This window comes from Vanessa atalanta, chromosome 3 (genome assembly GCF_905147765.1).
Source record: "Vanessa atalanta chromosome 3, ilVanAtal1.2, whole genome shotgun sequence".
Classification (NCBI taxonomy): domain Eukaryota; kingdom Metazoa; phylum Arthropoda; class Insecta; order Lepidoptera; family Nymphalidae; genus Vanessa; species Vanessa atalanta.
The window spans coordinates 12,471,983-12,487,334 of record NC_061873.1 but is presented as its reverse complement, the minus strand read 5'-3'; the positions used below and the strand labels follow the sequence as shown (position 1 = coordinate 12,487,334).

The 15,352-nt window shown below is 32.6% G+C and overlaps 1 long non-coding RNA gene and 1 other non-coding gene across 3 annotated transcripts; one reads left to right on the top strand and one right to left on the bottom strand.

The window, feature by feature from the left end:
• Positions 1-9,471: 9,471 nt before the first annotated feature.
• On the bottom strand, positions 9,472-10,039 carry LOC125077298. 2 transcript variants are annotated; one of them, XR_007120735.1, is made up of 2 exons: positions 9,909-10,039; positions 9,472-9,629 (listed from the first exon to the last, which is right to left on the bottom strand). It is a non-coding gene; the product is annotated as an uncharacterized LOC125077298 (long non-coding RNA). The 2 variants fall into 2 exon arrangements; XR_007120736.1 differs by having other exon boundaries at positions 9,472-9,623.
• Positions 10,040-12,725: 2,686 nt separating this feature from the next.
• Positions 12,726-12,799, top strand: Trnai-aau. Its single transcript has one exon. It is a non-coding gene; the product is annotated as a tRNA-Ile (tRNA).
• Positions 12,800-15,352: the final 2,553 nt, after the last annotated feature.

Here is a 15,352-nt window from a genome sequence, read left to right as displayed (position 1 = left end):
GGTGCTCTTTTCGACATAGGCTTCTCTATATTAAGTAAAGAGCAGGCTTACGTTGGCCTCTCCAGAGTTAAAACCTTAGATAGAGTACATCTTATCAATTTAGGTCCAAGTCAAATCAAGACACAAGGGAGCTCTATTGTAGAGTACAACCGTCTGCGCACGTTATATCGCCCCGACTTGGCCAAATTAAGTATAAACAGAAAACGCGTAAAAAAAATCCGGACACTGAATGGGCAATTCACTCGAACATTTCAGAGGTACCTACAAGAAAAATAAGAACGTAAAAAAAAAGACAATTATACCCCGTAAACGTAGGAAAATAGAATAGCTTAACAAAAACCATTTGGTATTAATTTTGTTATTAATAAGTACCTACTAATAATTTATATACAAAAAGTAGTGATATCCCATCAAAAACATAAATGTAAAAATGAGAGCCAAGTTAAATATTATGATATATACCTTGGTTGTTGACTTCAACGACAAAAGAAGTGAGATCTAAATTTGTGCCAAGTTAAATAGTCCTTTCTGAAATTTATTTATAACTACATAAAATATCATTTCTTCTTATAACTTGGGATAATATATTGTTGCCTAAGGTCTGACTTGGCTAGTTCTCATATACAAATTATATTATAGCCTTCGTAAGTTCTAAGCCTTTACAAATGAATTATAAACACAAATTAAGCACGCAAATATTCAATGGTACTTGTCTAGATATGAACTCGCAATATCGCAGCTCTTAATGTACGTTAATCCTAACTAAGCAATATTGAGCTGTCCTCCATTCTTCTTAGATGTTCTGAGTTATAATTTGTTATTCTAAACACAAACTACAAGTTGTGTTTATAAACATATAAGAACTAGCCAAGTCAGACCTTAGGCAACAATATATTATCCCAAGTTATAAGAAGAAATGATATTTTATGTAGTTATAAATAAATTTCAGAAAGGACTATTTAACTTGGCACAAATTTAGATCTCACTTCTTTTGTCGTTGAAGTCAACAACCAAGGTATATATCATAATATTTAACTTGGCTCTCATTTTTACATTTATGTTTTTGATGGGATTTCAATTTTCAGGAGACTGTGGACACGCCCCGATTAACACCGACAGATGATCAGATTTAAATCCAGTACGAATTAATATATTACATTTCCTGTCTTCGGTGTAATATTGTTATATCAGAGAAAGAATAAGCGCAGACCATTTATGGCACTTTAGTTGTCGTCCGCGAGTTCGCTCGCGTTTTAGAGGTTGGTCATGAGACGTTAGGCAAAAAATACCTGTGTCTCTCCTTGGAGTTCAACCTTGCTTCGTACCAAATTTCAATTGATTCGCTTCAACAATGTTTGACCGTTATAGAGCAATATACAAACAGACAGAGTTACTTTCACGTTTATAATATTAGTATAAATAACAGGGAGGCTACTCAAAGTGCAACAATTTCCTCTATAATATATCATTGTATCAAGTGATCGAAGACAGATGAAGACAAATGTAATTTCCATACATTTGCTAGAAATTCATGTCTATGTGATCTCATTTAGATCACAGTCAGTATATGCTGACCCTCGTTAATATATGAATATACTTGAAAAAGGAGTTCACCATATATTGGTAATTTAAAAAAAATCCAATATAACGAACATTGCTACATCAATAACAGTCCAGTAGTTTTTGCTTGATGAAAGGAGAATACAATAGATATACGTATTATCTCAGTGGAGAGAAACTCGTTCGATCATAATGACATCACGTGAATATCACGTGAGACACCGTCGACTTCGGTGATAATAGGTATATTTTAACTTTATATAAAGTATCCGCTTAATAGCTTATCGTGTTTCAAAACAATAATCTTTTTGTTTAATTAAACGTTCATTGTAATTCAAATCGAATAACGAGACGTAAGGTTAACTAAACCTTTCAAGACAGACATTTTAGGGAAAACGACATGGTCCTACTAAAAATATATTTAAATTGATTTTTAATCTATATCTATACTAATATAAATTTTAAAGTAACTCTGTCTGTCTGTCTGTCGCTCTTTCACGGCCAAACCAACCAACCAACCGACGAAATTTGGTATGCAGCAAACTTGAACTCCAAGGAAGGACATAGGCTACTTTTTTACCTAACCCATGACAACCAACCCCTAAACCGCGAGCGAAGCCGCGGGCGACAACTAGTTAGTCATATTTTATTAAACTGTTGATTAACTGTAACATATATGTAATAGATAACGTAGTCATAGTTTTTTTCATGTCTTTTCGACTGCTACAATATTTCTATAGAAAACATATCATGGAGGCAACATTTGTATTGTATTCACTTGACCGTTTTTTTTTTCATTAACTCCACGAAATACCCGCTTCATTAAAATTATAAATAAATATCATTAGTGATTTTTTTTTTTTCAAGTAGGCTTTTGAATCGTCATTTAACAAACTAGTCTTAAGTAAAGCTACCCCCGGTTCCGAATGTAGATTCTACCGAGAAGAACCGGCAAGAAACTCAGTAGTTAATCTTTTTCAACATCTGAAAATACAGTCATGTTAAATACAATTACATTACAATATATGTATGTTATGTCTCCTGCCTGGAAGTCAACGAGCATTAACTCCACGATTTTTTATCATATATATAATCTTGTATCGAATGATAATATCGATTAAAGCCTATTCATCATAGCATATCGATCGATGGTCGATGTGTGAGGGTTCATTCTTAAAACTGGTGATATAATATTTGAAATCAGATAATAATTTTTGAAATACACCCCCAAAACTTACAAATACAGATAGATAGATAGATAGATAAAAACTTTATTGCACTCAATATCATAAAAAAAAAAAAAATAACAGTACATGGTAAAATGGTTAATTACAGAAAGTTGAAGGCAAGGGCGGCCTTATCACTAAAAGCGATCTCTTACAGGTAACCCAACAGATGAGGACAACATATTCTGTAAAGAGGGTAGTGCATATTATATTAGAATGTCGGTAACGAGGAAAAAAAGATTTTTAACCAGGTGTGATAAATGTTTTATCGATCTTTGTTTTAATTGAATAAATCAAACCAGAATTTTGCTTGGTTAATGAGATTACCTTCGGTCATATCTGATAAGTTTTTGTCTTATTATATTTAAATAGATAAAGGCTGGAAGGTTAACTTTACAATATTTACGTCGATCATTCATCCATGACCTACACGGTAGAACTACCTGTTCTCTATCTAGTATTATCATTTACATGTTGATGTAACAAATATTTTGTCTTTATGTGGTCATCACCATTTCAAGGTTAGGTTACTTGAATGATTCTTACGGAAATACCTAACTTCATATTATACAATTTATTATTTATTTACTTTCTTATCTGTTACTAAGGTTCTTTTAATCTATCATTGCATTCTTGAGGGCGTTCCCTCACTTAGATGATTCATTCTTAGGTCGACGGCTTTAACTATCAACGATAAAATTGATTTACTCAATTGAAAGGTGAGGTAATGATAATTGCTACTTGAACTTTAATTGCTTTTAAAGGTATTATAATGGATTCATTTTGACGTCATTAACGTAAAGTTACAACACGAGAAGTTAATTTAATTGTCTGTTCGGTTAATGGATAAGGAATACAGACCAGTATTCATACTAGTCAGTAGTCGTTTGTTTGTTTTTATCAGTTGTTTTTAGTGTGCCCGTGCGATCCGCACTGGGCGCGGACGCCGCGTTCCGTTCTCTTATATAGCCTCGGTCGGACTCGCAGCATGATATATTTACTTTATGATAATGGCCCGACATTTGCACTCGGCATACGTTCCTGTACAAACAGATAAACAAAGCATGGCTTCTAATTTTAAAACAAACTCACTGTCAATCGATCGAATTATCGTTCGCGCAAATTATAACTTCCTTTAATTGGTTCACGTTTGACGCAAGATGCAACGAGTGACAATGAGGTGAACGTCATTCACCTAGCACGTGCAATTCGAAATTCGAATTCGTTTCTTCGTGCGAGATGTGAAACACCGTTGCACTTACGCAAAGTGAATGGAAAAGTACGGTGAACATTGCACAACGAGGAAGAAGCGATGGTCCTATTGTGTCGGATTAAGGTTTTTATTAGCTTGGCCGATGGCGGTGACGTCTGGTGACGTCAGGCTACACGCGGGCACGGCGTGATCGGCTGACGCGCCCACCGCTTCGTGTTATTCATACATCCGCTCACTTCTTAGTAACTATGTAATTTGTTTGGAGAGTTGGTGTGTTTATACATCATACCGCTACCGTTGGACGGACGAGATGTTTACGATATTAAAAAAAACAGCATATCGTCATCTATAGATCATTAAAAGATGTTTTGGTCGATGCTTGGAATTTCGTCTGGTTAAATTTCTGGGTAAATTTCTTACACTTTTTATTTTCATGAATTCTACTATAATATATTCGATAGTTAGAAGATAACAGGTGTTCTCTCAATCCATGTTTTAGTGAAGCATGCTTGCTTTAGAAAGATCTTCTAAATTCTCTAGTGAGTAAACAACTTCAAAGAACCCAGACCTTCAACACAGACCTTCATATGATAAAAGATTTTTTACAGACCTTAGAAACAGCTATACCGTGACTAGACCGTGTTACTGAATCAAAATTGGATTGAATGTAAAACATTAGTTCTTTCCAAACATTTGACACCAAAAACTTACGCCAAAAGTAAATTTCTCGAGTTTTTAATTTACTCATTACAATTTATAAACGACAGCTTCCATTCGACCTCCGCAATGTGTAAAGAATATATTCTTCAATCTCTTCCTACTTATAATCGAGGCTTAACTCATAACAGTCGCGGACCATGGGCGTTATCCAGTAAAATCAGAGACACATAAAGAAATGCTATAAAAACAACGTTTGTGTTCTTATTTACGCACGCGAGATGTTCTACTTCTTCATATTAGTTGCATGCAAATAATTGGTCTAAAAAAATAATAATAGTCTACTTATTATTAATAAAATTACTACTGTTATTATGATATATGTAATTTCTTCTTTTTTTACGACTTACTTTACTTTACTTACTTACTCAGTCATAAATTTAAACATTCACAATTTAAATTATAAGATATAATGAGAATCAGCACTCGCATCAGCAGCCTCGTCAACAAACAGCAAGGACAACAAGTGCTGGAACGCACTCAGTGAGGGGACGACCTCCTCTCCCCAACAAAAAATTAAGAATCCTTCTGAGGCGCCATTGATGGTCCAAGACTTGACGAAGAAGCGAGCCTTCCAATGCGCGACGCCTGGGACTCTGGCAATCAAGTCAGCTTCAGTCTTTTTTTTTTAATAATAATAAATAATAAATATTGGACAACATCACATACATTACTCTGATCCAAATGTAAGTAGCTAAAGCACTTGTGTTATGGAAAATCAGAAGTAACGACGGTACCACAATCACCCAGACCCAAGACAACAAAGAAAACTAATGAACTTTTTCTACATCGACTCGGCCGGGAATCGAACCCGGGACCTCGGAGTGGCGTACCTATGAAACTCGGTGTACACACTACTCGACCAAGGAGGTCGTCAATGTCGTCGCTTCTTAACTTTTTAAATTATATCTGTACAGATGAACTCACAAAAACTCACATATATTTTCAATCAATTATATTAGCAGCATACTTATTTTTAAAGTTCTATAAGAGCTCTAATATAATGAAACAAAGTTCATGACGGCACTGGCCCATCAGAAAAGGGCTTTTCTAGTTAAAGAGTCAAAGGATTTTTTAGGAGTCCTATGAGTTTCGCAAGAATGAGTTTTACAAATAAAGATTTCTTATTCTTATAATAATGTTCTTAACAATGTTACAATGGATCGAATGAAATCCAGTCATATTATATGTACCCACCAATCCGCATTAGATTAGCTTGATCGATAAGCTCTAAACCTTCTCCAGGGTAAAGGAGGCCTGAACAAATGAGACGTCTTCGCGCTGTAATTTACCAGTACATATGTATTTTGTTAAACGAGTAACACCCGTTTCAATACTGCTAATCAAAATACTATTGATACACACACATTTACAGTTAAACATACAAACGATCATGTTTGTATAAATATTGTTATTTTTTTTTATTTGAAATATTTATTTCTGCTTAAAAAAGGGAACTGTCAGTTAATTTGATGGGACGTGACTAAGCATTTCAACCCAATTTTCGAATTATTTTTAAATAAAAAAGGTCTTCTAATAAATTATGAACACTTTGGCATAATATAAAAAACATCATTAATAAAAGAAAAGAGGAATTTTTAAATAAAAAAAAAATATTAATGTTCTCTATACACTGAAATTACAATAAAGATTTACATTTATTCTATATATTCTATCACGTTTTCCTTAGAAAAATTAATATATTTTTACTTAGAATTTTCAGCTATAACATACATACCTCGGCTAATTTAATCTAGACCATGAACAAAGGCTTTTCAGGAAGACTAGACAAAGGAACGATCTCAAAGACTATTGGTCAAAGCTGAAGCTGGCTTAAAATTCTTAAAATTACCTAATATATCCTAAACTGAGCCCCAAGTTATAGTAGATTAAATTGATTATTATTTTACGTAAAAGGAAAAAAATAATATTAAAATATTTAATTGAATAACTGCCCAGTGTTGGGCAAAGCCCTCTTGTTAACAAGACTTACGACGCTGTTCGGTACTTGATAAATAGGAGCCAGAACTAGCTTCAACTCAAGCCTCCTCCTATGTTTTTCATCGCTGAAAACTACTAGAAAAATAATAATTTAGCGAACTTCAAACTCGGCACAGACATACTACACAACTATACAAACCATTTGATTTTTTTAATTTTGTATGATAAATAGACGAAGACATCATTCAGTACACCTCTCATTTCTGTTTGTCAAATAAATTTTCTTTTTTTATTGCTTGATATCCACTGACGAGTAATAAAAATGGGAAAAGGAAATAAAATTCAGAAAAAAAACTTACTTAAATGCAGATTAGAAAGATTTAGGTAAAATTAAAATCAAAATATACTTTATTCATGTAGGCTTTTTTGAATCGTCATTTAACAAACAATATTAAGTGAATCTAAGTGAAACGTCCCCTACGTTTATCTATAGTTTACTACCACAAAAAGGAAAATAAACGCCAATAGATATTGAATTAACGGTTTATCATCAATCGAAGGCTTGAATAATCTATGATATTCATTGTGGACGCGCAAAATATTGCGTTTTATATGTTTTTGGAAGTAATTTAAGTAAAATTAAGAACCGCTTTTTGTTCACAATATAACATAGCTATTAGAAAATCGCATGGAATACGTTAATTTTAGATTTGTTTATCTTTACAATTATACTTGAATAGGCTATCGAAATATTCCATTAACTTTAAAACTTTTAATTTAAAAACATAAATATAATTACGTCGATAAGAATACTGCGCGTAATGCAAGTTTCAGCCACGGGGAACGTATCATTGAATCTCGATCGGTTATATTTAACTGTTGAGTCATCTCCTTTAAATAATTCAATAACTGTGGCCCTTTGTATTTCAGTGTTGAACAGAACTGTAATATTATATCTACATTATTCTCATATGATAAAAAATAAAATTTAATTCTCATATTTTTCGTCAAAGAGTGAGCATGTACATTTTATTTGTTTAAGTAAGTATGTATGTACATTATCGATAATGGCAGTTAATTAAATTAAAACTTTTTATTTAATCGTCCCTGGAATTCCAATTGGCATTAAAATGAAAATTCGGTACAGCTAAAAATTCAGAGGGGTCTCATACACGCAATATTGTGAGAATCACGGGCTTTAAGCACTGGGCCATTGACACTACTTTTGACTATGCATAAAAAAAAGTTAACGGGACTAGCAAATGTACACGTGGCACACTGCCTAGTTGACAGAAAGCCTTACAACTAAATAAATAAAAAAAATGATGAAAAAATGAATGAATGAATAGTTCAATTATATCAAAGACGATGTCATTTATTTATCAAGACAGTAATTCGCTCATCGCTAAACCTCCCCCCTGTCGTGATCCCACTCTCATTTTAATAAGATGGTCGTGATATCCGGGTGACAGTTAACGTGATATGAGTTCGACCAGCGTGACCCCAGTTCGAATACAACTCAGTATTTATTATTAAAAAAGTAAACTTATCGTTCACGTGCTACGGACGAATAATATAAACATTTGAGTAATACTTTTAACTGACAGAACATAAGATATGAATCGGCGTATAAATTGTTAATGATCTAATTTATGACCAAGAAGATTATTGGGATGTAGGAGAGATGCTAATAATGTTAGACTCACCACCTGGAAAGATGAACTCATTACTTGTACGCCAGATATTTTTAATTTTGATTCATCCTTGATACTAATATTTCTTTTGTTAATAAATACGTAAGTATAATATTATAACTGAGATGGTCCAAAGAACAGAAGTTGGATTTTAATGAGTGATTGGTTGTGTGATGATTCTGAAAAAAATATGTCTTTCTAATTGGTCGATTACTGTTGAATTTTTGGATATTTAGGTAATTGTGTTTTGTAAATATATTCGACGGCCTCTATGGCCTACTAGGAAATCTCTGTTAGGGGGCCGGAAACTCGCAGATCACCTACATTTATTTGGTATTAATGGTCGAGAGATCAACCAATTAAATTGACCCCTGTGCTCAACAGTCGTCACTTTAATAGGTCAGATATAGCATTGGCTTGATGACAATCAGTGGTGAACTCAACTTTTTAAGAAGACATATTAGGATTGGATGTTCAAAAATATTTGCTTTTAAGTCCTACAAGACCCTTAAACTTCTAAAATATTATAAATGTTTTTTTAATTATTCTTGTTATTATATTTACAGTTAGTAAACGCGCAATGTATTCGAGTAACTTGTAAACATAATGTTTGTTACTATTAGGCATGTAACCCTTAATGGTAAACAAACACAACATGATGCAACAAAGAGTCTAAATATAATGTAATAAAAATTGAAAATTGTATCAGATTTAACTTTATAACTTCCTGTTTAAAGATTTATCTCAAATTAGGCAGAATAAACATTATCATGTTCAAACATTTTTGTCGCTTTTTTTTTCTTTTGACTTTGCTACACATTGTCAGGTAATAGAAACGAAAAAAAAATATAGACTTTTTAATAACTATATTTCTGTTAAACTAAACCAATTAACGTTATTAATTGCGCAGCAACTGTTTAAAAAATATTCACGTTCAAAACACTGCCAACTATTTTGTATATGGAACGCCAGACGCATTGAAAACAGTAGGGCGTGGTCCTTTGTCGAGGCGCGAAAATCAACCAACCAGCCCTGACCCCCATGGACTCATACTTGTCCTCCACTTCGATATATTTTTTTTTACAAAACAAGACGGGAGTGGTAGTTTTTGTTAATCTGGTCGTTTACTTTTAGCGCAGTGCGTTCTATTTTTAAACCGTGCCGCGTCCACGCGCGCCTCGCGTGGCTTTGTTTTGCTCAGACGCCATGTTGGATAACAGTCTCACACGCATGCGTCGTGAACAATTTCGTCGTACTCTTACATTATCTGTCCTGTAACTAAGTGTTGTGACGAGTCATTTTATCATTAATAAATACTTACGTTAATTAGAGTAAGTCTGATAGGTACATTAATTGAACTTGTGCTCGGCGATAGCGATAAAAATAAACTAAGTATATTTTTGTTGTTAATCATATACATAATGTGCCTTTCGTTAATTTAAAACGAACTTATTTTAATTTGATATCATCAAGATTTTTTTAGTATTTATTTAATTTCGTTTACAGATACATATATTAATCTCAACAGAATTTTAAAAATAATTATGCTTTATATACCTGTGTTATTTAATGATTCAAGTAAAGTTTCATATGTGTTAAGTATATATATTTTTTCAATGCATTAAGACTAATTTATTGAATTTTCTTTAGATAAATGTGCGAAACCCTCCTATAAGGTGTTGAGCCGACGACGATCCGCCGCCGACTGAGGCCTAGAGTACTACCAAGCTCCCACGACGACTACTACGATGATAAAACCGACCAGTCGCATTGACCTCCCACATTCTTCCCACCCAGTACAGCTGTGATATTAGCGGAGTCGTTTCATAGAAGTAGAGCGGTCATCGCTAGGTGGTGATAGATTAGACATGCGCTTACGCAAATGCCTCATGGCATAGAGATTGGCGAATGTCAACATGAGATAACGTGTCTATATTGAAACAAGGGTCAGGCCACTGTTTGTTTGGTACTCATTCGGTAAATGTAAATAATTATATTTTCGTGCTACGTTTTTTTTAATTGCTCATAGAAAAACAACACACACATCCGAAGAAAATTATGTTAACCTAGTTAACATTATAATTATATAATTTGCTATTGTATCAAAAAATATATTTAATTTTTTAGATATATGTTGATTTCATGATAATTATATTATCTAATTAAAAATAGTGTTAAGTTTGATGTTTCTTAAAATTATAGCATTCAAATTGAAATTATTTAAACGTTTAAATGTATATTCAATCATTAATCAAATATTTGCTTTATTTTATTTGTAGTATATTTCTAAGGACTGAAGTTTTATTTGTACTTAATTATAATTATATATTTGAATAAACATAAAAAATTAACTCCATTTCCCTTAAAAGCGATAACGAGGTATAAATAGATAGTGTTTATTAACTGCGCAAAACTAAAGATTACCTACATTGTGACGTATGATTTTTACATGTTTATTATACGAAATGCAAAGATTAAAATTTATTTTCCTTTTTTTTTTAATCGCAAACTTTAATGCATTTTTTTTACCTTTCAATCATATTTTTTTTTTATAATAGTATCAGGAATATTTTTGTAAGACTATAATGATAAAACTATATTAAAATTTCCATTTTATTCTCTATATAAGCTTCTATAGTAAATATTTTAAAAAGTTCTTACAAAGTTACTAATTTAATATAAGTGATTTGACAAACATTAAAATTGTACGCAATACAAACAATGTTGCCAATCTTATCTGTGCTTAGGTTTAATTCCAGAACATACCTATGAATATTAATTGCGAGTTACCGAAAACACTACGATCAATTCGGAAATACAAATACTTATTAAATTAATATATTTAAAAAAAATGTTTTTTTATCCGATTTAATAATAATATAATCGATTTTAGAACGTTATAAGGGAACGAGGAGAAATATTTTCCCGCGCTTAAATAAGACCTATTAGACGTTGAACCACTGTCACCAAACTATGGTAAAATTAAATTTTTGTTAAAATGATTTATTCGACTCCGAAATTGTAAAGCTATTAAAATACAAATAATTAAAAAATATATCTCCTGTATTGGTGTCTTAAATGCATCATACATTTTAAGTATTAAATAGAACAATAATAATTACAGTTTAATCAGATTAAAAATAAACTAAGCTTAATAGAGCACTAAACATGAGTTTGTATTTGACAAAAGTAAAACATTAAAAAAAAAAAACTTATAAAAAACTGAAGATTATTAGAGAAATACCTTTGCCATTTCAAAAAGTAAAAACAAAAAAAAAATAAGGTTAAAATAAGAACATTTCCGAATTCCAACTCTCAGTTAGGCGGCCTATAATGAGAGCTGGAATATGACGATAATATTGTCATTTTATAGCAATATTCACAGCGGTTTTTTATTTTAAATACAACATACTTACATATACATACAACATACAACTATTGGAAACTTGGAAAGCCTAACTGCCAAAAAATAATGATAACCAAACTGTTTTGGTACCGTTTTGTGTAATAAAATAATTTAGTTGATATTATTTCAAGTATTTTTAGATTTTTTTTTTATGGCATTGGTTGGCGGACGAGCATATGGGCCACCTGATGGTAAGTGGTCACCACCGCCCATAGACAAAGGCGCTGTAAGAAATATTAACTATTCCTTACATCACCTATGCGCCACCAACCTTGGGAACTAAGATGTTATGTCCCTTGTGCCTGTGATTACACTGGCTCACTCACCCTTCTAACCGGAACACAACAATACAGTGTACTGTTATTTGGCGGTAGAATATCTGATGAGTGGGTGGTACCTACCCAGACGGGCATGCACAAAGCCCCACCACCAAGTAAAGATATATTGCAATTAGAGACGTAATAAATAAAAGATACCCTCTAAAACATGATGAAAATAAGCAAATAATTCAGTAAATCGCCCTCGAGTGATATTACGAAGGGTCAAAACTTTATTCGTTTAAAAAGGATTTGAAATTGTTTTTACATGTAAAATATCAATCGCACAGTTAAACCCTGAAAGTATTGAATGTGATTTTTTTTTATGATCAAGCTTTAAAAAAACAAGATTAATTTGTTTATATAATATTAACTAAAACGTAAGCTACATTACTTATCAAAATAATTTTAACACATTTTACTGAGTCAATAAGAAGTGGATCACAAACATGAATTAACTTTAACTTTTTATCGTATAATTGTGTCGGTAAAGTAAAACGCAATTGTTGATAAAATTACTTTAACATATTCTGAAGAAGCAATGAACAAAATAGTTGTGAAATATTACTGAATTTACTACAAAAACATTATCTTAAAAGTATTACGTATCGTATTAAGAAACAGATTCTTATTTTCAACTTATTTGACACCGGCCCATTAGCTCAGTTGGTTAGAGCGTCGTGCTAATAACGCGAAGGTCGCGGGTTCGATCCCCTCATGGGCCAGACATTTATTTTATTGTTTTTTTATTATTTTTAAGCAACACCTCAACAACATAAAAAGGAACAATGAAAGACAGTATCTGTATAAATAATAGAGTCTATTTGGAACTCCATGGAAACAAGACAACATTTTACGTTGTTTCCAATTGACTATTATCGGATAAAAGAAATTGATTTGATAACATCACTTTTTATCAAACTGGTGATAATTCTACATCCTATTAAAAACCAAACTGAACTGGTAAAAGATAAAATGTTATATAGACTGATAGACTCTAATTTGATATTATAAAACATTTATCTAAATAGCAATTTACATTCACGATATAAATAAGTATGTACCAATCAAAATTAAAAATAGCTACTGTAGAAATCATGACCGCGTGGAATGATTGCAACGATGCTAGCAACATTTCCACTCAATAAATAAAACTGTCTTTGATAATATATTTGAAAATTATTTACACAATATTAATGAACAAAAACGTTATCATTATTTATTAGTTAAAATGTGATAACATAACAAAATCATTCTTACGATGAAAAGTTTCTAACAAAACATACAACAAATAACTAAGTGTAAAATATAACATGTTGTAACTTTAGTGCTTACAGTACAAGAAACCAGTTTAAACCAGTTAGTTATCTGGTGTCAGATGTCGTGACCTGTGCTCTCCGCCCACTGCACGCCATTAGTGGTCGTTGATAAGATTGATGTGTAATAAATTGTGCCTATGACTATTATATTGATGAAATAATTAAAAAAGGTGGATCACGTGAAATTTACCGGATGGCGAGAGGAGATTGTCAGGAGATGATCTCTATTAAGGGTTCTCAACAAATAATTACCTGTCTTCAGCCCTCCCATAGCCTACTGACCCTTTGTTCCCTACTGACGTCACCTATGGCAACTGCCCTTAACACGATTTTTTTAAATGTAAACCTGTAATACCTCTGTGAGATGCCGACTAGATTATATTTCCGTTACTGTCTTCAACATTTTGGTACCCCAAGTCACTTGCCAAATTTTATAAGCGAGCAACCTATAATTGGAAGAAAATCAATTGAATTAAGATCATTAATTATTAAGAATATAAAAATAATCTTAAAACTTTTGACAAGACATTAGACAATGTACTTATACTTAAACAGTACTATCATCAAGACGTGGTATCTAAGGACGACGTTAGCTATCGTTTGGTTGAGAATGTATGTCATATATAATATAATTAGCTGTGCCCGCGACTTCGTGCTCGTTTGAATTTAACAAAAACGTTATTGCTGTAGCCTAAGTTACTCCTTATTACATCAGCTATCTGTAGAAAGTCCTGCCAAAATCGGTCCAGCTGTTCCAGAGATTAGCCGGAGCAAAGAGACAGACAGACAAAAATTGAAAAAAAAAATAGTGTATGTACCGTTTATACATGCATATGCATTTAGTAATTCCACTCCACTCCCATATTATTATATTTATACAGATTGATTAAAAACTTTTCTTTAAAAAAAAAAGGAACGGAAGTGCGTAACGTGAAGCTAGGGAAGCGCGTTATTTTATTAAACATTTGTGTAACATAATTCCAGTTACATATACACATTGTTACAGGACCAAATAAATAAATAAATGTCACGCGAACTGTCATCGTTGTGATAATCACGCAGAGGTCGAACAGGTCCTCTCATAACCAGATAATATTGCGAATGTACTCACCGTAAGGCAGTTTATCTAACTCAACTTGATTAAATTTGAATTAAAAAAAATAGTTTTGGTCCTAACAAAACCTCTCAACTAAATAGGGGCCAATATTACCACGACAATGGTCGTACGGTATGAACCCAATCTAATATATTATGTGTAACGGTTAACTTTATTGTACAATGAAATCCAAAAATCCTAATATTGTAGTTTTTAATAGGCATCTTTGACGTCTCTTTTAAAAACTTTTAATTTTTTATAAAATAGCATGCGGACGAGCATATGGGCCACTTGACGGTAAGTGGTGACCACCGCCTATAGACATTCGCACCGTAAGAAATTTTAAGATTTTTTTATATTTCCAATGCGTCACCAACATAGTGCCCGTGGTTACTATGGCTCCTCCAAACCGGAAACACAAATACAGCAATACAAAATATTGCTGCTTAGTGGTGAAATATATGAAGAGTGGGTGGTATCTACCCAGATGGGCTTACCGAAGCCCTACCAAGGGCTTCAAAGAGTTTTAAGCAGAATCCCAAGACATTTTTTGGAAAAATCCTAGCAACATACGACATGTTAAACTAGTATTAACTTCATTCAGTGGCGGATTTGATACCTTGGCTGCACTAGGTCTTCCATAGGCCTTTCCCGCCTACTACTCTCTGTAAAGCACGAACATTTGAAGGGTGTCTGAGATTCAAGAATTATATTAAGTCATTTATTTTGACGAGGAGTTACTGATAGAAGCGCGACTAATAAAGTTCACCAGCCAAGTTTTGCCGCCCGTTAGGCCCTAAGCGTAAATCTATCTCCGGTTTTATTTACACAAATACCTATAGCGCACGTGCATTATGAGGTCT